Here is a 25,132-nt window from a genome sequence, read left to right as displayed (position 1 = left end):
GCGCTCTCATTAGGTTATTCCCAAACAAGGAAAGCAACTGAAGATCGAGAACCTCAGTCCCATTTTTTTGTCCTCTTGTTTGGGAAAATTGCTCGAACACGTTGTGTTGAACCGCCTGCATCGGCACATGGAAGAGTACCAACTCTTCCTCATACCATGGTAGGCTTCCGGCCACCACTATCAACGCAAGATGTCATGCTCTAGTTGCAGCATCAAATCATCGATAACTCCGAAGTATCCCACCTAGATACTCGAGAAATCGTGGCTTTAGAGCTATCCAAAGCGTTTGACCTGGTGCAACATAACGCTATTCTCTACAACTTGAGCGACTTCCACGTGGTTGAGAAGGCCTATGACTATATCGTTGATTTCTTAGCGCAGCGAACAGCACAACTAATGGTACCAGACGCCCAGTTGGACGCAATATGTTTGGGCAGCCGCGGAACACCACACGGCTCGGTATTATCGCCCTCTCTTTCAATGTAGCTATGATTAAGCTACCTGTATTACTATGACAAATTGCGGATGTAAGTCACAGAATTTATGCTCGTGACATCACTATTTGGACCGTTGGAGGAAGCGATGACGATATACAAGAACGCCTGCAAGCAGCCGCAGTCACGGTGCAAGAATACGTAACCCAACAAGGCCTCGCTTGTTCAGGACAAAAATTGGAAGTCCTCGTGTACAATCCAGCTAGGACCGGCAGGAGACAAAGACATGCCAACTACATAGAAATCCTGCTGCAGGGCAGCCCAATACCCAGAATTCAACGTATTCGAATTCTAGGGCTTATAATACATGAGAAAAGAACCAACATGGTTACCGTACAGGTCCTGCACAAGGCAGCTGCACACATTGGCAGCTGCACAAGGCAGCTGCACCGGGATAGCAAATAAACAACATGGCCTGCCCGAACATAATCTCCTCCAGTTAGTTCAAGTCTTTATCATCAGCAAGATAACTAACGTTACTCCGTACCTTAAACTCAAGAAAACACAGAAAGAGCAAATAGACCCAATTATTCTCAAAGCCACCAAGGCCGCTGTAGACATTCCAATGGCTACTTCCACAGACAAATTACCCGAGATGGGCATTCACAACACGTTGGATGAACTTATAGAAGCGCAACGAATTGCCCAATACACCTGGCTGGCTGGGACCCCAACTGGGCCACCCATTCTGATGTCGCTGCACATACCTTACGCGGACCAGAATGTAATCAAAGACGCCATTGAAGTAAACTAAGAGAAGCAAAATCCTACGAGGCAAAATAAGCGTGGCCCCGCTGCCTAGAACGTGCATCCGGGGTACAATCTAGACCGACGGCTTGGCGTGCGAAGGCACTCCACCAGCAGTGCAGTTCAAACTCAGTGGCATGCTACGTCGACACGGCGGACAACCCTGGCCAACGTGCAGTATTGGGCGTGGTCATAGATCAGCAGGGAAACGCAACCTCATCGTGCTCAATCCCTACGTCCAACCCAGAAACGAATGACGAGGTGGCCATAGCTCTTGCAATGACAGGTACGCAGGCAATTACTATCAGCTCGGACTCCAAGGTCGCCCTGTGACACTGTGCGTGTGGTAGTATCTCCACCACAGCCGCCAAAAGTCTTACAAACAGCGCGACCTCATTTTGAAGGCACATCTGACTGGTATTAACGTCAGATCCCTTGTTTCTCCCGGGGAACGAGATGGCTCATGAAGCAGCCCGTGGATACACGAACCAGGGTGAGTTCGAATCCGACAACGTGCCATCTGTGATGGGGGAAAGGAGAGACTGGCAACCTACTAAAATTACTCAGCAATATAGGCTGAGCCTACTGAAATTATCTGCTCCTCACACTGCGGTAACCAAATGACAAACAGTTGCTTGGTGCAGGTGGCAATCAAATACATTACCTCTCCCCGCCCTGTTTCACCGCAGCCATACGGATAGGTACACGTACAGGTGCAAGTGGTGCAACATTGCAGCAGCCCCACTACAACATATGGTCTGGCAATGCACCAATAAACCACAGGCCTTTGAAGAAGTAAAACATATGAGAAGTAGAGAGCAATGGGAGGCCGCGTTGCTCAGCTCTTTTTCCGATATACAAACTGCTGTAATCCAACTGGCAGAGGACGCCGCCAGAGCCCACGGGTTGCTGACCGCCGTCTAGTGGGACGAAGATACCGGACATTTCCGCAATGTGCATTCGTTTTAAAAGGGATAACAATAAAGGCTGTTCTCTCTCTCTCTCTCTCTACGGACATAAAACGAGGTTATCGGCCCAGGGAAGAAACTCAAGTGAGTGATATCATATTTCTTATAATGAAAACGAAATGAACTTCAGTGGGCTATAGAGTAAGGCGAAATGACAACCTGTGCACCACCGCTGTAACAGATTAGATACCGAGAGACGAGACTCGAAAGAAGGGAAGGTCAATAACTCGATAGAGAGAGGAAATAATTAAAATCGGGGGGTAAGAGTGTACTCCAACAGCACATGACAAGAGCGGTTAGAGGTCGTTGAGAGACGCTATTTTTTTTCAGTGTACCTATGTAGGATCGTGGTGATAATGATATTTCATTCAGTGTACTGCTATCGCGCGGGTTTCTTTCCCCAGGTATGGTCCTAAAATGTTGGAGGCATTGCAACATGATACGTACACGTAAATATTCAGCACGGGTTTTAAATAATTCTGGTAATTTGCCTTGGGCGCATTGTCACAACCAGGCAGTGTTTATTGGTGCCTAAACAAAAACACTCATGCAAATTAGAGACACCATCGTTTAGAACAAAAAATACATAGGCGGCGGGGTAATGTTAAAGGAGTATTTTTATTAGGTCCTTTAACTGACTCTTACTCTATTCTTTTGCATTGTCGTCGAAGTATTCCGATGTGACGCACATGCTAACATTTTCGCCAGGGGATGGAAGGCAGTAGCAGCCATCTGGACACACCTTTTCGGGCGTACACTGAAAAGAAACAAGCTTTTACTCACTCATTGTTGAAAAACTGCAGATAGAGTTCTGCAATATTTTTACCACAAATGAGGACTGATAGACATCGAAAACATTTTTCCCATCTATAGATTTTATTATTTCGACGGGAAAGTGGGTAACAGGAAGTAACATATGAAGGCTTAGTATTCTGCATTAAGAAACTATCAACTATTTGCAAGGAAACTGCCTTTACAATAAAATAATCTTCTTAGCCACTCCAAGCTTTCACTTAGGACATGAACTTGTATAAGAAATAATGTCGCAAAGTGAACAGGAAGAGCAAACGTTTAGTTATGCTCAGTTTTGTATTGTAGGAAGCAGCTCCTCACAGAGGTTATCAGAAATAACCCATCAACTACCACTAACAAGTCAAACAGTTCTAAGCATTTTGACGGATATCGCAATCAGACGATATTCCATTGTGGTACAGTCAAACGCTTGTATAACGAAGCGTGCGGGACTGTGGTAATTCTTCGTTATACACGTTACTTCGCTATATGCGTTGCGCACTAAATTAAGACCCCATAAAGCAGATAAGCATATATAAGAAGCAGAAGTTTATTCAATCTTACAAGATGAAGGTTACAAAGCAAAATTATACAGACGAGGGTCCCATAGTCGAGACTGCACCAGGACCCTCGGTTAAATATAACATAGAAAAATAAAAAAATAGTGAAAGCCGCTAGAATCCTATTATACAGTGGCATATTATAGAGCTATATGCATTGCAGAGTAGTAATATAAATTATAAAAAAATATTGACAATGTAGCAATACAAAATAAGTAGTATATTTAGGGCGGACTCGAAGGGGGAGAAAAAAAAGGACAAATAGAATAACAGCAAACGCAATATTGTACATGTAATACTATAGTAATATTCAAAAGAACACTAAGGAATTTTCACGAGATAGAAAACACTAAACCGCGCATCTAGGTGAAATTTCTAAACACTTTATGCCACAAGAAACAAAAGCAGGCATAATTACATTCACTCAGTATGAGAAAACACGATAAAGCAGAAAGGAAAAGAAGGAAAAAAAGTGAAATGCAACATAAATTAATAAAAACCCAGTGCAGTACTCAAAACATACATTCAGCGAGAAAAAAAAATTACGCAAAAGTGCAACGAATAATACTCTAAAATACACAAAAAATTTCACTGCGACTGTTATGTACCATTCAGCACTCTAGAAGAAACTTTTTAAGAAGCCTTTTAAATGATGATAAAGATGATAGAGCTTCAATTTTGTCGGGCAGCTGTTGTAGTTTGCAATAACTGAAAGATGAGAAGGCATTTTACCGTAGTTACTGGAATAAAGTAAGCAAATAATTAGAATTAGAAGCGAACATATATGTTTATTTACATCAGATTTAAACACCAATAGGCGAAAAAAAGTCATCAATTTTCTTCTGAACAGCAGTATGACGTACTGAATGCGCAACCACCATCGACCTGATGCTATCGAGGTTCACGGCATGCTGCGGCGCGAGGTCAGGGAGTGACGAGATATATATCTGTAGCGCGTCAAATGCCGCTATCGCTTCGCGGGTAGTCATAACGCTTGGCTCCTCTGCAAGCTCTTCATCGCTACTCGCCTGGTCATTTGTGGCATCCCTTTTCTCTATGATGGCCTCCACGATGTCGTCAGTTGTAAGGTCAGAGCAAATCAGGACCTGGTTGTCCACTCAGACGTAATCGTCGGCCGTCACAACCAATGCGGCGTTGCAACACGCACTGTACGTGTTTATGGACTCCTGCAGCTCCGTGGCCGAAATGGATGACTCATGATCGTCAGCACATCTATCGGCTTTGTCGTCAGCTTCAGTGAAGCCAGCACTGTGCTAGCGATTGCGTACAACGTCGGCGGGCACCTTCCACCGTGCGCCGACAACCATTTCAATAGCCTTGCGGACGTTGATCCTAGTTGGCCCTTCAATGTTGTGTTGGAGGTTGAGCAGAATTCGCTGCAGCATCATGGTGCGGTAGCGCGCTTTAACGGACCGTATGATCCCTTGGTTCAATGGCTGCAGCACCGACGTGCAATTCAGTGGTAGAAAAATCTCTTCCACGTGATGTAGCACCGGGATCTTGTTGTGTGCGGCGCAGTTGTCGATGAGAAGAGCAATCTTGCGATTCTGAAGGCGCATTCTTTTCTCCAGTTGCAAAAGCCAGGTTTGGAAAACGTCCGCGGTAATCAAGGCCTTTTTGTTCGCAACATAATCTGCTGCAAGGCTACGCACACCCTTAAAGCATCGTGGCTTTGCCGAATTCCCAATCACTAGTGGCTTCAGCTTTTCATTCCCTGCTGTATTGCAGCAGAGCAGCACAGTCAGACGTTGCTTGGACTTTTTCCCCCTTTGCTGCGATCTGTTTTCTCGCACAGGGTCTTCTGAGGTAGCAACTCATAAAAAAGAGCAGTTTCGTGGGCATTAAATGTGTCTTCCGGCCTGTACTCGTGCAGCACTCTCAGCAGTTCGGACTCACGCCAGTTGTCGGCGAGATCGTGCGGTGTGTCGGCCTCTTCGCCAGCCACAGTCTTGAAAACAATGCCATGTCGTTGTTTAAAGCTTCTCAGCCAGCCGCTCGTCGCTTTGAAGTCCGTTTCATCCACGCCGAGGGCGAAGGCAAACTGTTTAGCCTTCTGACACAGCAACGGCCCGCTGACAGGAATCTTCCTTGCACGTACATCGGAAAACCACGTGTAGACGGCGGCGTCAACATGCTGAAATGTGGCTGCACGGATCCGCTTCCTTGACGGGTCCGTTTTATATTGTGCCACTTGCTCCTGTATCTTTTCTTTGTCCTTAAGGAACGCCGACAAGGTCGATGCGCTGATACCGTAGTTCTCGGCTACGTCCTTTTTTTTCCGGCCCCTCTGCACGGCACTGATGATCTTCATCTTCTCATCGAGGCTGAATTGTCGTCGCTTTTTATTCCCTGCACCTTTATTAGCACTCATCGGGATTCCAAGGCGTTACAACACGAACACGGCGCAATCGAACAACCACGCTACAGACCAGATCAGGAACAGACTCGCTTCTCTCCGCAGTCAGGCAGTGCGCCCATGCGCACACTTAGCTGACTCTTCTTACGCCGTTTTTCTGCTGCCGCCTCCCCAAGACTTGCCCGAAAACTCTCCTCCAAATAATTATTGCACTTTGTTCCTTCCTTCTCGCAACCGCCCTGTCATTCTAAACAAAAACATCTCAAACACACGTTTCATCCCAAATTTGCACACCGATCGCCCTTTTCCTTCTTTCTTCTCGCTAAAAAGTGCAAGTGCTCCGCGAACAGCGGAATCAGGACTTGGGACCACGCCGACATACCATGCCTGTTTTGTGCCATTTCTCATTTTATTTATTACACTGTAGACCCTGCTGCGACGACGAAACTCAGTCCAGACTGCTTTTCCGCCGGCAGAAAAACAGTGAAGGGAGCGGAAAAACAGGAAGGCCACCCAACCTGGAAGTTAAGAGGCGACATGGAAATTGTTTGTCGATGTCTCCCGCGCTCCTATTTTGTCTATTCGGCGTCTGTCGACACAAGAAAGGCCGAAAGTGCAGCTGGTTCAGCTCCAGGGCAACGCCTTAAAAAGAGCGAGTAACCGCAGTCGGGTCACGCCGCCATTGTGTGCAGGTGTTTGCGCCCCCGCAGTGATTGTGTTCTTCGCTCCGAGGGCCAAAGCCGCAATTAGGTGAACCGTCCCCTCTCTGGCTGCGTAAAAGGAAATATGTGGGCTTCCTAAGGAGGAGTTTTGTGGGAGGAAACACTAGCCCTCCCTTACACGCGCTGCCTGGAAAATATTTCGGAAGGAGGGGGAAAGGGGGCGGGGGGGGGGGTCGAACTTCTACTTCCTGCTGGCTACATCCCTGAGCAGCAGTGCAGCGGCATTATCGCCGTTTTTTATTTTTGTAGTTCTTTAAAAGATAGCCCGGGGTGACCTTGGTCTGGTCGTTTGCATTAGCGAGTGCCATCGGCGGCAGAAGCTGGCCGCGGCGACGCAGTCCCGAGCCTATACCATTCGGTTCGCTGCTGCGCGTTACCACGTGTGCGGCTAGCCGTATTCGTTATCAAGCAACAATTCAGCGATTGGAACGCATGATTTTATTCGTTAAACATGCGAATTCGCTGTAATGGTATTCGCTGTCGTGGCGTTCACAATACATAGGAAACACCGGAATCTGGCCAGGCCATATGGCATGCTTCGTTGTACAGGCCATTCCGTAGTAGAAGCGTTCGTTGTAGCGGCGTTTGACTGTAACCACATGGCCTTCAATGAATTTTAGCATAAAATATTAGCGCCACAGGAGAAGATTTCACATAGAGTGCACAATAGCCCACTCTTTAGCGTGAGTGCAAGTGAAGAAAATGTGCCGGGCGACTTGATTTTAACAAAGTGCACTGTTGGCGGAGTTGGCAGTTCATTGTAAAAATCGCAACAGCGCGAATCGAAACAAGCACACAGAAAGACGACGGGACGAGTTCTCGTTCCGCCATCTTTCTGTGTCCTTGTTTCGATTCGCGCTGTAGCTATTTTTGACTTGATTTGTTACATTTCTCTGCAAAGATTGCGGTGAAATCAGCTGGTTCCAATCTTTCGCAAACGCAAGCGTGCGTCTCATAGTAATGTAGAGCTTACAAGCGCGAAGCAGTCACGAAAGGCAATTTCCCACGCCATACCTCTTAAAACCACTTGCTTCTATAAGAGGAAATTAACGCACCGAATGTACAACGAGCGTCAACAGAATGGAAGCAATATACGATTTGGGTGCCTCGAAGAACCTCGCGTACACTTCCTCCGAGGTGTCTGCTTTTCCTTCTTTCAAGTGGGGAAAAGCAACGCCAAAGCAATTGTTTATGAAGAATAAACCATTTCTATGCCCGCGATGACCATGCATTTATATCGATCTTGCTGACTTACTTCTCCAGAGAACACCATATACTTCAACAACTACAGTAACATGACCCTAACCCTGCTTCTTTTATCGTGAACGGCACCTTCAAGACAGGTTGCCACAAGCTGCCGATGCCATCCAAACTACATCCTTTTTTACCAACTCCCTACACTGGGGAGAACAAAGAAACACGCCCTGAGAATTGAAGGCTACATACGAGGCGACCTGATCCCGCACATACAGGGCATTCGCCCCTTTGGCCTTCGTGTTCCGTCAAATAGAGCCAACAACGCTACTTGTTGTCATTGAGATCCCATGCGGACCAAATTATCCAACTTATTGCAGTCATAGAAAATACCACGGTAACAAGACGGTAAATTTGGTGCACCTCGTTGAAGCTTTTAATATTAGCCGCATCATATTCATTAGTGTTTTCAGATCTTTACAAGGAAAGCAATACAGAAAAATCTGTGCATTATGCCGGAAGCCCACAAGCAAGCTGTAGAAATGCCAGTCACCAGTTGTGTGCAGATAATGCCAAACTACAACATATCATATGGGGATGCTTACAGAAACCTCACACACGTAATGTATCTTTCAACATCCAGACTAATCACCAATGGAAGAGTGCTTTGCCCAGTTTTAAATGCGAATGCATTTCTTAGTCGGGGGTTGTCGTGCGTTGGCCGGCGTGCGCCTAGCAACAGCCGTGGCGGGCCTAGCAACCGGAGCAGGTCGTAGCTCGGGCGGGAGTAGCGGAGGGCAAGGTGAGAGGAGGAGCGCGCTCGGCGTGTGAGGGCGCTCGCATCGCGGAGCTCGGGCGGAGTAGCGGAGAGTGAGTGGAGAGGAGGAGCGCGCTCGGGCGTGTGAGGGCGCTCGCATCGCGGAGCTCTGCGGAGAGAGCTCACGCGCGGGGCGGGCGTGTTGCGCGGGTCTCTCTCCTCTCCGTGTACCCTCTCTCCGCTCGCTGCGCTCGGAAAAATATATATAAATGCAGTGGAGCGCGCGCCTCTCTCCGTGACTGCTTGCCGCAGCGCACTCATCGGTGCACCCAATGCATTCGCATTGCCGCACGATCTCCTTCGGGGAGGGGGGGGGGCGAGTTTTTTTTACCCCGACTCGCAGCAGGAACTCGTCCAACTGGAGGAATATGCCACCAGGTCCCTGGTGTCATGGCCACTATCTAACAGGGAAAACGTTCCTCCCTCTCGCTCCCTTCCGTCCACTTGTATGGACTCAAATAAAGATCCTTCTCTCTCGCTCTCTCTCTCTCTCTTGATTGCCGTCAGAATATCGTAGCGGTGTAACTTACAGCCGATCAAGTAATAGCCAGCGGTATAGAGGTAGCTGGTACAAACGAGTTGTTTTCTACCCACTGAATATTTTGCAGTTATTATACAAGTGGCAAGGCCAGGAGATGCCATTGTCTTCACTCATACTCAAGCTTCAACCGCTGGAGGCTGAATCCTTTATTTCTGGCTCATACTTTTAAAGCACCCACTTTACTACGCTTCGTGTACGTGTATTACTGGCAGATGGTAATTTTGCACCACGCTAAACAATCACACAATACTCCTCCTTATACATATCCTTCGAAATTATTTTGCGTGGCACAACAATATATTGGCACAAACTATTTCCGTACTTTTTATACTTCGTTTCCATCGTCTGGCCGCGCGTGGCCTACTTGTCCACGTTCGAAGCAAAGGGCGTGTTCCCCTCTTTTTACCAGCGAAGGTGTTTAGCAAATTACAATTTCCGGTGTCTCCAAATAAAAATACCATGAAACTGCCGAGCGTGCGCACGTGAGCGCCAACCTCGCGGAAACCGACCGGCATGTAACAAAAGCAAGAAAATGCCTACGGCTCATGTGAGCCTCCCTCGCGACGACCTCTTGGTGTCCCCTGCGTAAGTTCGTCAAGCCAACCATACGCACTTTTAAGGAACAAAAGATAGGAAACAACAGGCCGAAAAAAAAACTCTGGAGTTCACCGTAATTGTGGTTACAGTTGCTCGGAATTAGAAAAACAAGTCATAGCGTACGCTCCTTCAAGGTTATGTTCAATTTTTATCACTACCAAGAAAAGGGAGAAGCTCACACTAATACCAGCAATTATGGAGTGGTGGTCGTTGCGGCGCCGAGGAAGAAGCAAATCAGCTGCAATTGTGGACTTACTCCTTTGTGATGGTCATGAAGGTTGCGCTAAGCTTCACTACATTGACGTCTTATGCGTTAGTGTGAGCTCCCTTGGTTTCTTCGTTTGTGTGCTGAATAAGCTATCTCATTTTATAGAGAGACCGTGGCGGCCTCTCTAGAATGCTCTTCTTTGTTCTCGCTGTAGTTTGATGGTTTGAGATAAGAGAGCTCAAAAAGATAAATGCCCGCAACAAAAACGTTTGTACAATCTATTCGCCGACAACCTTTCGGCATGTGTTCTTCCATTTAAATTATGAAGGTGGAATATTGGGGGAACCACGACAGCTCCTCGACCGGCTTGACTCAATGCAACAGGGAGTTGTTTTAAACCTTCACCACTGTAGTACGAAATACGAAATACACCTACGAGCTTTTGCAGGAAACGGGAGCGCAGCATGCCACCAAAGGGGCGGGGGCCTTTGTTAAGTAGCTGAAGCCATTTTTTGGTCGTGCGTGCCCGGAAAAGACGAAATTAAAGAAACTAAAGTTTCTGATGCCAGCGCAAAGCACGAAGTCGTCGCTTGCCTTAATCGTAACCTACCGAAGACGGTTGTTGAATTGGCCTCTGAGGTGGCCGCGATGGAGAAGACGCTTGAAATTCCAACTGAGAAGTACGACCACCTACTCAATGCACTGGTATCGGAGGCGGTCAGTGCGGGTGTAATATCTCGCATACACTGCGCGAGAGAGAGAGAGAGAAAGCTCTTTATTAGAGGAGAAAGCCGAGAGTTTTGCCGGAATCGTACCACCGACATGCTACTCGGCGGGGGGGGGGAGGGTAGAAAAGGCCCTATAGATACAGGGCAGAAAAAAGAGAAGAGAAGAAGTAAAAAAAAAAAAAAAAAGAAACGGGCATCATGTAGTTTGCGTGAACAGTTCGACGAACGTCATGTTCTCAGTAGTTTAAATCAGTTCAGTGACGCCGATCTCGTCCAGGTATTCAAACAACGCCTTTAGTGCTTTGCGTTGTGCTGAAGGAGTGTGCCAGGGGCCCAGGAGCACTTGTAGGCTGATTGGTCCTGGGCGTAGGTGTTCGATCTTCTGCTCCAAACGGCACCTTGCGAGCATGTAAGCGGGGCACTCTAACAGTACGTGTTCCACGGTTTCTGGCGATCCGCAGTTATCGCAGTAAGGATTCGAGGTGGCGCCAAGTCGAAACAGGTAAGTTTTTGTAAGCGCTGCATTGAGTCGTAATCGGTGATACAAAGTTTCTAGTCGGCGCGGAAGTCGCTCTGGCAGCTTAATCCTCAGCTCGGGGTCTATGTATTGCAAGAACGGATAGTGGTGCTCTGGAAGAGACCAGAGACGGTTCCGCTCCATTAAAACAAGTGCCTTCGTCATAGCTGAGGCATCATGTTTGGTGAAGAAGACCTTCCTCATATTATGCATTTGAAGGCCCCTGCGAGCTGCTTCATCTGCCTTTTCATTACCTGGAACACCACAGTGGCCTGGTAGCCACTGAAATGTCACTTGGTGCCCAGTGTGTTTGGCCTGGTGGTGCAAGTAAGTTATTTCACGAGAGGCGTGTTCGTGAATGCTGAAGCAGTCGTTGCGCAGTAGACTCTGGAGGGCTGCCTTGGAATCTGTGAAGATGGTCCATTGCCCCGGCGGTTGGCGGAGAATGTACCGGATGGCTTCCTTGATGGCGTGAAGCTCGGCTGACATAGATGACGTTGCCCGCTCGAGACGATAAGAGAACGTCTGTCCAGTGGACGAGATGAAGATCCCGGAGGAACTGCGGTCAGGCGTACACGACCCGTCAGTAAAAATTTGTTTTGTGCCTGAGTATAGTCGGCAAATGTGGCAGAGTGTCAACTGTAACAAGCCGCTTTGATTCATATTCTTTTTAGAGTCGATTCCCGGGATGTTGCATCTAATATGCAATGGCGATAGGGTCCAGGGCGGGAAATGAGACGGCATTGAATTTGGTGCCTGGGTGGGAATCGAAAGGTGCAACGACTTCAATGTTCTACCGAAACTTGAGTTCCCATTTTCTATCAGTCGGGTTATTGTACGGGTTTTGGCGTGCATCCGATGTCGCAGGTGTATCCGCACGGTTTCTTGGAGCCTAATCACGTCCAAGGGCAGACAGCCAGCTTCAGCGACAGTACCCAAGCACGACGACCCTCTGGGAAGTCCGAGGCAGATACGGAGGCAATTGTTTCTTGCCGCGTCTAGCTGTTTCCTGCTTGTTGGTGACAGATTTTGGAGGACAGGGAGACTGTAGCGCAGTATGCCGTCGACATAGGCTTTACAGAGTAGTATCATGGAGCGGCAGTCACTGCCCCATCGACTACCGGCAAGATACCCGACGACCTTTGACATCGCAGATATTCTCGTACGGAGCCTTTTAACCTCCGGAGCCCACGAAATACTGCGGTCTATTAAGATTCCGAGGAATCTTTGAGTACGTACATATTGCAGGGTACGGCCTCCGAGGACTAATGGATATTGCTTCATGTTCTTGCGAGTAAAAGCCATCGAAACACTTTTCTCAGAGGATAAATGCAGTCCTATTGGCGAAAGGTATGCTGATATTTTCGCAAGAGCTTTCTGCAGTCTTTGTTGTGTGGTGCGACGTGACCGCGCCGCACTCCAAATGCAGATGTCGTCCGCGAGACCATCCGTGCAGTGGCCAGAGGATGAGCGGCTGAAGTTTTTTGTCAAAGATGCTGCAACCATGTGCCGCCTTCCTAAATGACGTGACCTGTGAAGAAGTGCAGGAAGGTCGTAGCGACAATCTACACGACGCGCTACACGGAGACCACCGCTCTTCCAAAGGGTAGTGCACATACAGTCGCAAATTTCTCCGCCTACTGAGGTGCGCTGCGACATGGAAACCATGATGTCTTAATCACGGGCCACAAAATGGCCTTTACTGCGGAGCTCATGTCAGGAGTCCAACGCCCGAGGAACACGGATCAGAAAAGACTGACGGCGTACCACCACCAAACGAATGGGCCTATGAAACGCCTGAACATTCCGATGGCGAATATGCTATGTACGTCGACGTTGAACGCGAGACTTACAACGAAGTCCTCCCTGATGTTTCTTTTTGTACAATACAAGTGTCCAGAAAACTACTCAGATGACACCGTTCGGTCTCGTCTACGCAAAACAGCCAAAAACAAAGCTGGATGCCACGCTGCAGCATGTGGAAGACGACGATCTCAACACCGATGCCCAAGCATGGCTACACCGTCCGGAGGCGCCCCACAAGTTTGCTAGAGTTCGTATGACGTACTAGTAGCTGGTGGATGCCGGACGCTAAAATCTCCGACAGCGAATATCACCCAGGTGATCTTTTGTGGGTGTGGAACTTGCCAACGCGGCCTCGGTGAGAAACTTCTGTGATGGTATTTCAGATCCTACTGAATTACGTGATTCGTTGAAAAAAATTCACAGCATATCCACGGGGTGAATGATGATGAGTGGGCGAAGCTCCTGAGGGGAAATCATCGGTAATACCGTGACTCTTCAGTGAAAGTTCGCCCACTACATCTGTGTCCGAACGTAACGTCTAGAAAGTCTCGCTTAAACCGCGCGTCGGCACCTTGGGGCTGAGCTCGCCTGATGCGTTTTGCAGACGCTTCACGAGCTCTGACTGCATCGGGGTCTGCCTGCCGATACGCGCGCTTTCTCGCCGCTTCCCGTTCTCTGACGTTTTGGAGATCCTCTTTGCGCCGCAGCCGTGCCGCTTCGCGTACGGCAGGGTCCTCGCGCCGTTGCCGTGACGCTTGGGCCTCTCGTTCTGGAACGCTGGAATCTTGGCGGCGTCGTCGCGCAGCCAGACAACACGCTTCGGCCTCCCGCTCTCGTACGGCAGGATCTTGGCGGCGGCGTCGCGCAGCTTCACGGAGAGCTTCTGCCTCGCGGGCTCGCACATCTGCAGCCTTATCCATCGGGCGACTCCGAGCGCGCGCCAACAGCGAACGGATTTTATTACAACGCTCCACACCATGTAGTAAACAATCCAAGAACTAAACTAGAGGTAGCCACGCCATCTAGTAAACAATCCAAGCGCATCTTTTCATCATATACAAGTACCGCCATCTAGTAAACAATCCAAGAACTAAACTAGAGGTGGCTACATACATACGTCGAGGATGGACAGACCCACGCCTTCAGAAGCTTCGCCCCTAAAACATATCTACGACGTAGTCACCGACGGTCCCTACGGTACTTTGCAACGACGGACGCGGCGCGAAGTCGAACATGTGGTTTACGTCAATCCTTATTCGCTAAATGACGGGCTTTCACGAGCTAGGACTCGCTTTTATTTCAGCATCGGGATGATGCACTTTTAAAGAGGGAGGAGGAGCACATGGCGCGAACTTTGCGTCGTGCATTGATGATAGCGTCTCGTCGCGCGGGTCTGTGTTATCTATGATCTAAGCTAAAAGCGGCTTTACCCCTCCGTTTTGTATGCCTCAAAAGATATTAGGTGCGAATTCACTTCTTAAGCGACCCTGAATCACGCGTCCACCGCCGTCCGTCCATCCGCCCCACATACCCACTGAGGGCGATTGGCCAAGAAGAGTTTTTAAGTGCGAAAGCGACCCCACCACATACCCACTTAGGGCGATTGGCCAAGAAGAGTTCCTTCGCTACCCATTCGGCATATCTTCGTGATGCTAACCACTTCCTACGGGAAATTAACAACATAAAAATCCCTGATGGCGCCTTCCTTGTAACTATAGATGTAACTTCTCTGTACACAAATATACCTCACCGAGATGGGATTGAAGCCTTGGTTGAATCCTATAGCATACATCGGGATCACGAGGCGCCAAGCCCACAAGTCATTGAAACTTTGACCAGGCTAGTGTGGAATTAAATAGCTTTTAATTCCACAATCAGTATTATCTTAAGCGACCCTGAATCACGCGTCCACCGCCGTCCGTCCGTCCGCACCGCATACAAACTTAGGGCGATTGGCCAAGAAGAGTTTTTAAGTGCGAAAGCGACCCCACCACATACGCACTTAGGGCGATTGGCCAAGAAGAGTTCCTTCGCATCACCCGTGCATTCGCACTTCCCCATGCTGCCCTTCGGGGAAATGCGGGTGAGTTTTTCTACTTCTTGGGGAGAGGGCTGCCCCCTCTCTAAAATGATCCTGTTGTTATCGTTGTAATTTGTCTTATCGAGAAAAACACAGCAGGACAAGATACTGTATTTTCCGGTCTATAAGTCGCACCTTTGGATAAGTCGCACCTCCCTCAAAATGACTGTTTTTACAAAACAACGTATATGAGTCGCACCGTTGTATAGGACGCACCGGTATACAAGACGCACTTGTTCATTAGGTAAACTCATAGTGAATCAGATTATCAGAAAGTGCGGCCAACGTACATGGTTGCGGCGGCCGCCCCCCATAGACACGGGCATATAACATCCAAAGTCTAGACAGAACTAACTTCTCAAAAATGGTTTATTGATACACATAGATGGCATATACACACGGCGTTTAGGCAAAACCATCCAAGTCTTTTTCCTCAGACTCGCTAACAAATAATTCAATGTTTTCAGTGGGAGTTCCACCGGGGCATCACTGTCATCCTCCGACTCTCTGATGTCTTCTTCGCCAACATCGTTACCACTTGCGGACCGGATTACTCTGGCCTTTATCAATCCGGCTACAACTTTTTTTGTAGAAATGGAGTTCCAAGAGAAGGAGACCCATTTGGCCACCTATCCAAACGTCGCGCGTCTCTTGCGTGCTGTTGTAAATCAGCGTAATAAAGGTGTCATGGCGGACGGAAGTTTTTATTTTGTTTTTGCAACCAAGTTTGATCTTACTTTGAATTTATTCTGAACTGTAGTTACTGCGCTTGGCCTAAAGTGGCGCATGGTTGTCGCAGGCCATTATCATTGCTTTTGACTAGAAAAAGCTGCAAATTCTTTGGTGCAACGTCCCGAAGCGACATATGGGCTATGAGAAATGCCGACCGGTGCGCTTGGGATTGATTTACACCATAGAGCTGTGTCTCAATGTGCGCTGGCCACGCGCGGCCGCCGCGAACCAGATTTATTCCATACATAAGTCGCACCGGTGGATAAGACGCACCAACGAAAATTTCAGAAAAATACCGCGACTTATACACCAGAAAATACGATAAAATTCGCAGGGCAAATGCTGCGGCATTAGGTTGAGAGCAAGAGCTAGAGCGCAAAGAATCATTAAAACATATATTAAACTTCAGCTCTTGCTATTTGGGGCCCGCGAACTTCCCAGCTGAGGTGAAAGTATAACAACGGTACTTACACACAGTATACTGCAGACAATGCAACAAACATTAGGCGCAACGCACTGCAAAAGCTCATTGCTGGAGAAAATATTAGTAACTGCCATATTAAGTGTCTAATATCACAAGGTGCGAATTCTAGAGCTTATATAGTCTGCCTTCATCATCATCATCATCAACAACAGCCTATCTACGCCCACTGCAGGGCAAAGGCCTCTCCCATTATTCTCCAATTACCTCGGTCCTGTGCCAACTGTGAACAATTTATCCCCGCAAACTTCTTGATCTCATCTGCCCATCTAACTTTCTGCCGCCCCCTGCAACGCTTGCCTTACTAGCCTTACTAGCATTCAAATCGGTGATGGTGTCCGTGTGTTTGTATACAAAACGCTTTGACCTTCATGTCAGATTTATAAAATATTGACTTTTAAATTGGCGGTCCGCAATTTAGCGCCATTTTTAGGATTCAAGGTACAGTTTGACAAGGAATGCGTTTTTTTATTGTGTTACGTGCTTTATTAGTTGGACGAATTTTTTACTCTTTATTTCTAATAGGCATTCCTGCAGTTTTTATTATGCAACCGGTTTTTCTCACATCAAAACAAATGGGTTTATTATATTCTGTTTAGCTAGTGTTCCTTTCAGAGCTAAAAAAATTATGATGTTTAGAAGCCGAAGAAGCATTACTATTGTGTATATTATGTCAAATAACAGACGCGTTAATAGTCCATTGATGGGACTTCAGCGCAGTTTCGCATAATCTATACGCCGTTTCATCGCGCTATAGTAGCCCGCCACTTACGGAGCGGCAACCTACACATGCATCTGAAGCAAACTGAAAGAATTTAAAGGATGAAAGCAAGGTAATGAATACTGCATTTCTTAGTCTGAACAGTCTCGCAAAGACGCCAGCTGTTTTATTACCTTTATGCATGAATGTTTTTGATTTCCTACATAATGTTTTTTTTTCGCCTCGCAGTGGCTCCTTCAGCTCGTCAGCTCGCAGACAAAGCACTCGAAGTAGTTTTTTTAGATGAAGATCATCTGATTACCTCGCCTTGTCCCTCCGGCGTAGTCGTCGTCGTCGCCGTCGTCGTCGTCGGCGTTGTCCACCCCTGCCCCATTCTCCTCGCCGCGCCAGCTGCACTCTCCGCCGCTCACCCCTCTCCTTTCCGATAGCGAACACTCTCTCGCGAGGGCATTGGATTGGATTGGATTGGCTTGACTTGGCTCGGATTGGATTTGGATTGGATTAAAGTGGATTGTGTTGGATTGTGTTGCGTCATAGACGCGGCACGTTGCGTCATAGCCTAGGCAGACGCGCTGGGGCCGGCGCATCTGCAGTACTCTCTCTTCCGCGGTTTCCTCTCCTTCGGGCGCGCTGCGCATATAACCGGTGTGCCGTTGTCCGGCGAAACAACATCCACACTTGGCTCAAACACCTAGAGTCCACGCCGCTGTAAAAGCACGCCAACGTCGTCATCGACTGGGACCGGCTTACGCAGTCCCCTCAACGTTATGCGCGCTATAAAACGTGGTCCCTTCGGCGCTCCGCCTATGCGTCGCATCTACACAGGGGTTCGCGCGAGGGGAGGTGGGAGTTTTTTTCCTACACTGCAGAACTTGCATTCACAAGGCCTGTATCATCTCCACGTTCATTTTCCTGGCTTGTATTGTGTTCTTCCGTATTCATTATCGAATTCTTATAATCACCTTCTGCTATAGCTGCTCTGGGATATTCTCTTTCTTTCGTCAGGTGCTATGTGGTTTTCAGTCATGCTTGATGCCCTTTGCTTGTTTTTTAGTAGGACTGAAAATATTCCAGAGACATAGGAGAGATCTTGGAAGAAATCCGCGAAAAAGTCCAAATATTAAGGAGTGGGTGGTTAGAGTGACACAACTTGCAAGCTGAACACATTTGTGCGAATTCAAGTATATGTGTTTGAAATAGAAAAACTGCAACAGCATTTCCGTTGAGGCCAGTTCCAGCGTCAAAATTTCATACATGCGAGTAATGTGTGAAATAAATTCCGCAATCTCGACGAAGTGAATGATGATGAGAGGGGCGAAGCAAAATGCTTATCGGTAAAACCGTGAAACATTCGCCCGCACATCATAAAAAACTCGACACGTCAAGCTTTCCACCGTTCCGTTGACAAGCCGTCGACGACGTCGATGTTTGTGGTGGTTATGTAGGGGTTGTTTTGGACGATTAGAATCAACATGGGAGCGTTGGTGAATTCTGTGTGTGACCTTTTAGCCACCTTGGCCGTCGCCTTCTGCAGAGCGTCTTGTGTCGTGTACGCCCGGTACGTGTCCTGAGCTCGCAGGCTACGAACGACCACCTCTTCTTCTTCTTCTTCTCCTTGTTGGGTAGCAACGAACGCGTTGAACATTTTGTCCTCTTCGGCCAATCTTTGGTTGGCCAATCCCTAGGGAGATTCTAGCACAATCATTATTAGTGTGCTGTGCCGTATACAGCAGCAACGAGGGACGGGACAGGGCCCGAGCAATAGGAGCTTCACCCGTAAAATTGTTTTTACAAGTTCAGCTGAGAAGTGTTCATTGCTTGTTTGTTTCCAATGAAAGCAAATGATGCCCAATTGTTTATCTTAGAATCAAAGTAAGCACGAGCATATCGGAGCATTGACAGAAACGAAGATAACTGGTGTACAAAACCTGCCCAAACGAGATATATTAGGTAACAGACACTGAAAACGTGCAAATAAATGGCGCCAAAAGCAAGCTGCAAAGTTTCAAGCACACGGAGAACCACCATTGAAATCGATTGCACCAAAATTTCGTCCGGCCGTCGGGGAAATAGAACGATAAGAAACAACTGAAATTTGAACAGCAAGTCTTTATACACTCCGGTAAGCTGCACACGCCACAGAAAACCAGCTCACCTTCATGCCCCACAGAATACGTTTGAATACAACTGTCAGCTATACGTGCCAGTTTTTTTGTTTTACCGCGCACTTTGACAGAATAATTGACACCTCACCAATGCTTATATCTTCGTAAAGTGAACAAGAAATGTCGGTTAGTGAAATATTCCTGCCCCATGTTAGTGCGAACGTGTGCCCTCCAATCACTTTAGTGATTAAACAAATGCCGCCGAAACAGTTACTACTGTAGCGTGCGTGGTTAAAGGTCGGCGGAACGAATGTTGTTCTTTCTTTATTTATCTGATAACACTCTTCCACAACCACGGCAAAAATTTAAGAACATTCCCAATCACGCTATAACACTCAAGCTTAGCGGAAACAATTAGCTACTTCTTCCTTATTTAAAATAGGTTTCCATACGCGGATGAACGAAATGGGTGCCTCTCTGAAAAATAAAAATAAGATAAACGGGTGTGGCTGAGGGCTGGTAATTAGCAAAACCACTTCCAAAGCTTAGTATACGGTACTACCTCCCTCTAGCAGTGCACTCGACGGTTGCGAAAGCGATGCATTTGGCAGACAATATGGAGTCTATACTCAACAGGAGATCAACAGGAGACCCAACCACATGGATGACCTCGAGCCGCATTTGTCATTGTATTTTGTAGCCCACTTCGCGGACCCCCTCGTAGACAAATTTCCCACACGTCCTCGGATTTTGTATCGCATGAAATACCGCCGCAGGAGCTTCGCCATGACGCCTCGTAGGGGATCTTGGATCCAAACCCATGCAAGGTCACGTAGATGATAGTCGGCGTATTGGCGTCGGAAGGAAAAAAAGTATGACATTCCTGGGCGCCTGGTCCGTCCTTCGCACTGGGGCAAGCTGGCGAACTTCATCCGCACGTTGTAAGTAGCCTTGACGTCAAGGTTGAGGTCGTCATCTTGAATGATCGGTAGCACTTCTGTTGCGCTTCATAGTCGGCTGTGTTCTCTAAACTACCTCGAACGGGGTTCTCTGCGTAGTTTTCTGCAACCGTGTATTGTACGCTAACGTGGTAGAAGAAGTACTCCTAGAGTTTCTGTTTAATGACACAGTACATAGACAGCTCTTCTACGATTGTCGTGTTGTGGCTCTCGGTTAGCTTGTGCGTTTCGGAGTTGTAGGTACGCCGCGTTTTCTCGGTGACCATGTTATTGCAGTGAAATAATCCTTCCATGAACTTTAGATTAAAGGCAGTTCCGCGGTATTTGATTACGGCTTCAAGGGCTCCATATCGCAGCACAATTTCGTTGATGAAAAATTCCACGTCTTCTTGTGCGGCCCCCTTGAGAAGATTGTTTGTCTCTGCGTACTATGTCATGTACTCTGTAGCCATAAGAGTCTATTGTTATCGGGTTGTGCCGTAAAAACGGGGCTAGAACGTTAATTACCGTTTGGTGGAAAATACTGGGTGGTACAGCGATGCGCTGCAGAAGTATGGTGGGTCTCATCAGATCATTTTTATGTCGCCGCAGAGATAGAAGCTGATGCCGTTTGTCAGGTCAGGTATTACACGGGGACAGTAATATTTTCAGGTGTGTCCGCGGGTATGACGAGAAGGTACAGTCGAAGCCACTTGGAACGATCCCAGAAATGACGATCTATTAGCTCTAACGACTATATTTAGGTGTACTTGCGACTTTCCTATGCTACCCATTGAAACTGCGTCCAGATGTAAAAAATGTTTTTCAAAGCGTCCTACTTTTACAACGTTCAATTCCGATACAGTCAGGGTAAAAATGGGACACATACGAAGTTGAAAAATCAAAGCAGTCGTAAAAGTATGAAAGCGGCGACGTTCTGATGCATTCACCGTTTAGGTTACTCATGACGAAGATATCCCAGATCGACGATCACCACCGGCAGATTTTGGACGCCGCGAGCCAGGTCACTCACTTCTCAGGCATTTTTTCCTGAGGCAGAATGACAGTGAGGAACAAAAAAAAACGTAAAAAGAGGGAGCATGAAGCCTGACGGGAGCATGAAGCCGCCCAAGTCGACGCAAACACGGCACGGCGCGCTGCAAAAAGTGCCGTTACTTAGCTCACACCTACAGATCGCTTTTCGCCGACACTTCGATTTCAGAGTTGCTGATAACGAATCGTGCTAACATTCAAACTTTCGAACTTCGGTCTATTACGACCAAAGCGACGCAGCTTCCGTTACTCTCAGCCTTCATGGAGCGGCTGTCAGCTATCAAAGCCACTTCGGCGAGTGGAGATTTCGAACACGCCCAAAAGAACTTCTTTGTGGGCATTGTGCCGGTAGCGGTAGGCTCGACGCAAAGATAGTTTAGTTCGTTCGTAAGCAAGCAGCGGGCATTCCTTTATGAAGCTTAAGGGCTTAAGGTATCACCGAGGGGCTTGTTTGACATATTCATACTTTGCGGTCGTTTTAAAGCGTGAGTCCATATCCAACGGACTACTGATATCACGACCACTTTTTGCGACACTATCGGGTTAATTATAAGCGGTCTTGACCATATTTTGTTCAAGTTGTTAAGCTCGGTTATATCTTCTCACGGGTTAGTTGACGGCCCGACCGAATAATATGACAGGGGCAAGCTTCCGGGCGCTCCGCATTTTTCTTGATGTTTTTTGGAGCTTTTGACGTGTTGAAAGCCCAATCGCTAATCTGGCCGACGTCGGGCTCTCCTCATGAAGAACCAGCACGTGTGCAGTAGTAATTTATTGTTTGACCTTTTTAGCCGAACGCCACAAGGCCAAGCTGAAGCTTAAACAGCCCTAATGTTAGGGTATGTATTTCATACAATCAGAAGGGCAGTTTCTGAAGAGAGCTGGCACCGCCTGGGGGAAGCACTAGAAACTAATTGCGCGATTTCCTTGTGCAGTGGATATCGAATGGACTTACCGCTTATGCACTTGCGCTATAGCAATTGTTTTGGAGCTGGTCATTGTATATAGAAACAGGGGTAGATCTCGCATTCACGGTTTTTAGACTCCTTAGTGAACTTAGATTTCACGAAAATACCCAACCGTAATAGCAAAATATTGTCACGAGGAGACGAAGAAGGGCGCAGTATGGTATGCGTCGCTGAGGGCCCGATGAAGAATGACGAAGAGCTGTGTGTGGGGCGTGCAGCCTGAGCGAACGCTCTGCAGCAGCTGCCTTGTAAATAATGTAAATAGGTCATCTCGTACAGTAAATAGATCGCGTTGTCATCCTCCGTGGTTCGCCTCACTCCTTCTGCCGCCACGTAACAATTTGGTGGAGCTGCTGGGTCTCGATCCCCATCGCAGTCTCAGCCTCGCCCGGTCTCGTCTCTCGAAGCTACTGCTACAAGCCTCTTGGATCCCGTCGGCCCGCCCCAGCCCCGGTGAGCCGTGGACATGACGATCCCCAGCCCTGTTTCCCCAGCCAATGACCCGCCGTAACCTTCCGACGTGACCAGCCGCGACCCAACAATACGACGACGCCGATCCCCTGCCCAGTTCTCCTGCGGAGCTCCAAGGACTTTGGCCGCTGCTTCGCTCCATCGGCGGGAAACGCTGTTCAGGCTCGATCTTCTCCTCTCATTCGCATCATCACCGCATCCGAACATTTATTGTGATCTCGACCGAGACGGTCGCCTTCCACGCGGGAGCCATGTCACGAGGAGACGAAGAAGGGCGCAGTAGGGAATGCGTCGCTGTGGGCCCGATGAAGAACGACGAAGAGCTGTGTGTAGGGCGTGCAGGCTGAGCGAACGGTCTGCAATAGCTGCCTTGTAAATAATGTAAATAGGTAATCTCGTACTGTAAATAGATCGCGTTGTCATCTCCTCCATATATATATATATATATACATATATATATATATATATATATATATATATATATATAAATATATATATATATATATATATATATATATATATATAAATATATATATATATATATATATATATATATATATATATATATATAACACAGAAATAAGGGTTGGCAGTCGAGAAAACCTCGGAAAGCAAAGGGGAGGATGTGGTAGATCATTGAAACAGATTAAGAATTTGGAAAGAAAGAAAGAAAGTGAAGAAAAAATGCCCGCCAGGTGGGATCCGAACCCACGACCTCCAGAATACCGGTCTGGTGCGATAACCACTACGCTACCGGCGGGGCGATTTTCCCATTCACTTTCTGGGGTATTTATGTTAGGTATGTTTGTTTCCTGTGCTTGGGGGTGGTAGCCAGCGCCATTCGGACTAATCGGGGTGAAGGGGACCTTCTTTTTAACCCCCGGGTCGTGACTCGAGTGTCTACGACATGTCCAGAGTGGTCGACCAGCTTTGAACCCTCTTAAGCTCCCTTTGGCAACAAGACTGCCAGAACAGAGGCCCTCGCTATGCATGTAGCGAATCAGAATAGGAAATGAGGGGCTCGTTGAAAATAACACAGAAATAAGGGTTGGCAGTCGAGAAAACCTCGGAAAGCAAAGGGGAGGATGTGGTAGATCATTGAAACAGATTAAGAATTTGGAAAGAAAGAAAGAAAGTGAAGAAAAAATGCCCGCCAGGTGGGATCCGAACCCACGACCTCCAGAATACCGGTCTGGTGCGATAACCACTACGCTAACGGCGGGGCGATTTTCCCATTCACTTTCTGGGGTATTTATGTTAGGTATGTTTGTTTCCTGTGCTTGGGGGTGGTAGCCAGCGCCATTCGGACTAATCGGGGTGAAGGGGACCTTCTTTTTAACCCCCGGGTCGTGACTCGAGTGTCTACGACATGTCCAGAGTGGTCGACCAGCTTTGAACCCTCTTAAGCTCCCTTTGGCAACAAGACTGCCAGAACAGAGGCCCTCGCTATGCATGTAGCGAATCAGAATAGGAAATGAGGGGCTCGTTGAAAATAACACAGAAATAAGGGTTGGCAGTCGAGAAAACCTCGGAAAGCAAAGGGGAGGATGTGGTAGATCATTGAAACAGATTAAGAATTTGGAAAGAAAGAAAGAAAGTGAAGAAAAAATGCCCGCCAGGTGGGATCCGAACCCACGACCTCCAGAATACCGGTCTGGTGCGATAACCACTACGCTACCGGCGGGGCGATTTTCCCATTCACTTTCTGGGGTATTTATGTTAGGTATGTTTGTTTCCTGTGCTTGGGGGTGGTAGCCAGCGCCATTCGGACTAATCGGGGTGAAGGGGACCTTCTTTTTAACCCCCGGGTCGTGACTCGAGTGTCTACGACATGTCCAGAGTGGTCGACCAGCTTTGAACCCTCTTAAGCTCCCTTTGGCAACAAGACTGCCAGAACAGAGGCCCTCGCTATGCATGTAGCGAATCAGAATAGGAAATGAGGGGCTCGTTGAAAATAACACAGAAATAAGGGTTGGCAGTCGAGAAAACCTCGGAAAGCAAAGGGGAGGATGTGGTAGATCATTGAAACAGATTAAGAATTTGGAAAGAAAGAAAGAAAGTGAAGAAAAAATGCCCGCCAGGTGGGATCCGAACCCACGACCTCCAGAATACCGGTCTGGTGCGATAACCACTACGCTACCGGCGGGGCGATTTTCCCATTCACTTTCTGGGGTATTTATGTTAGGTATGTTTGTTTCCTGTGCTTGGGGGTGGTAGCCAGCGCCATTCGGACTAATCGGGGTGAAGGGGACCTTCTTTTTAACCCCCGGGTCGTGACTCGAGTGTCTACGACATGTCCAGAGTGGTCGACCAGCTTTGAACCCTCTTAAGCTCCCTTTGGCAACAAGACTGCCAGAACAGAGGCCCTCGCTATGCATGTAGCGAATCAGAATAGGAAATGAGGGGCTCGTTGAAAATAACACAGAAATAAGGGTTGGCAGTCGAGAAAACCTCGGAAAGCAAAGGGGAGGATGTGGTAGATCATTGAAACAGATTAAGAATTTGGAAAGAAAGA

The 25,132-nt window shown here is 47.7% G+C and overlaps 1 long non-coding RNA gene across 1 annotated transcript in view; it reads right to left on the bottom strand.

Moving 5' to 3' along the window:
• Nucleotides 1-2,808: 2,808 nt before the first annotated feature.
• The window catches only part of LOC144145634 (uncharacterized), a 32,640-nt gene continuing 10,316 nt past the window's right edge, over nt 2,809-25,132 (bottom strand). The window contains exon 3 of the long non-coding RNA XR_013317546.1: nt 2,809-2,966. This is a non-coding gene — a long non-coding RNA (uncharacterized LOC144145634). The remainder of the gene's footprint in view (nt 2,967-25,132) is intronic.

Source organism: Haemaphysalis longicornis, unplaced genomic scaffold (genome assembly GCF_048455015.1).
Source record: "Haemaphysalis longicornis isolate Haplotype H1 unplaced genomic scaffold, Haemaphysalis longicornis Haplotype H1 scaffold_7, whole genome shotgun sequence".
NCBI lineage: Eukaryota > Metazoa > Arthropoda > Arachnida > Ixodida > Ixodidae > Haemaphysalis > Haemaphysalis longicornis.
This window is presented reverse-complemented; position numbering and strand designations above follow the sequence as displayed.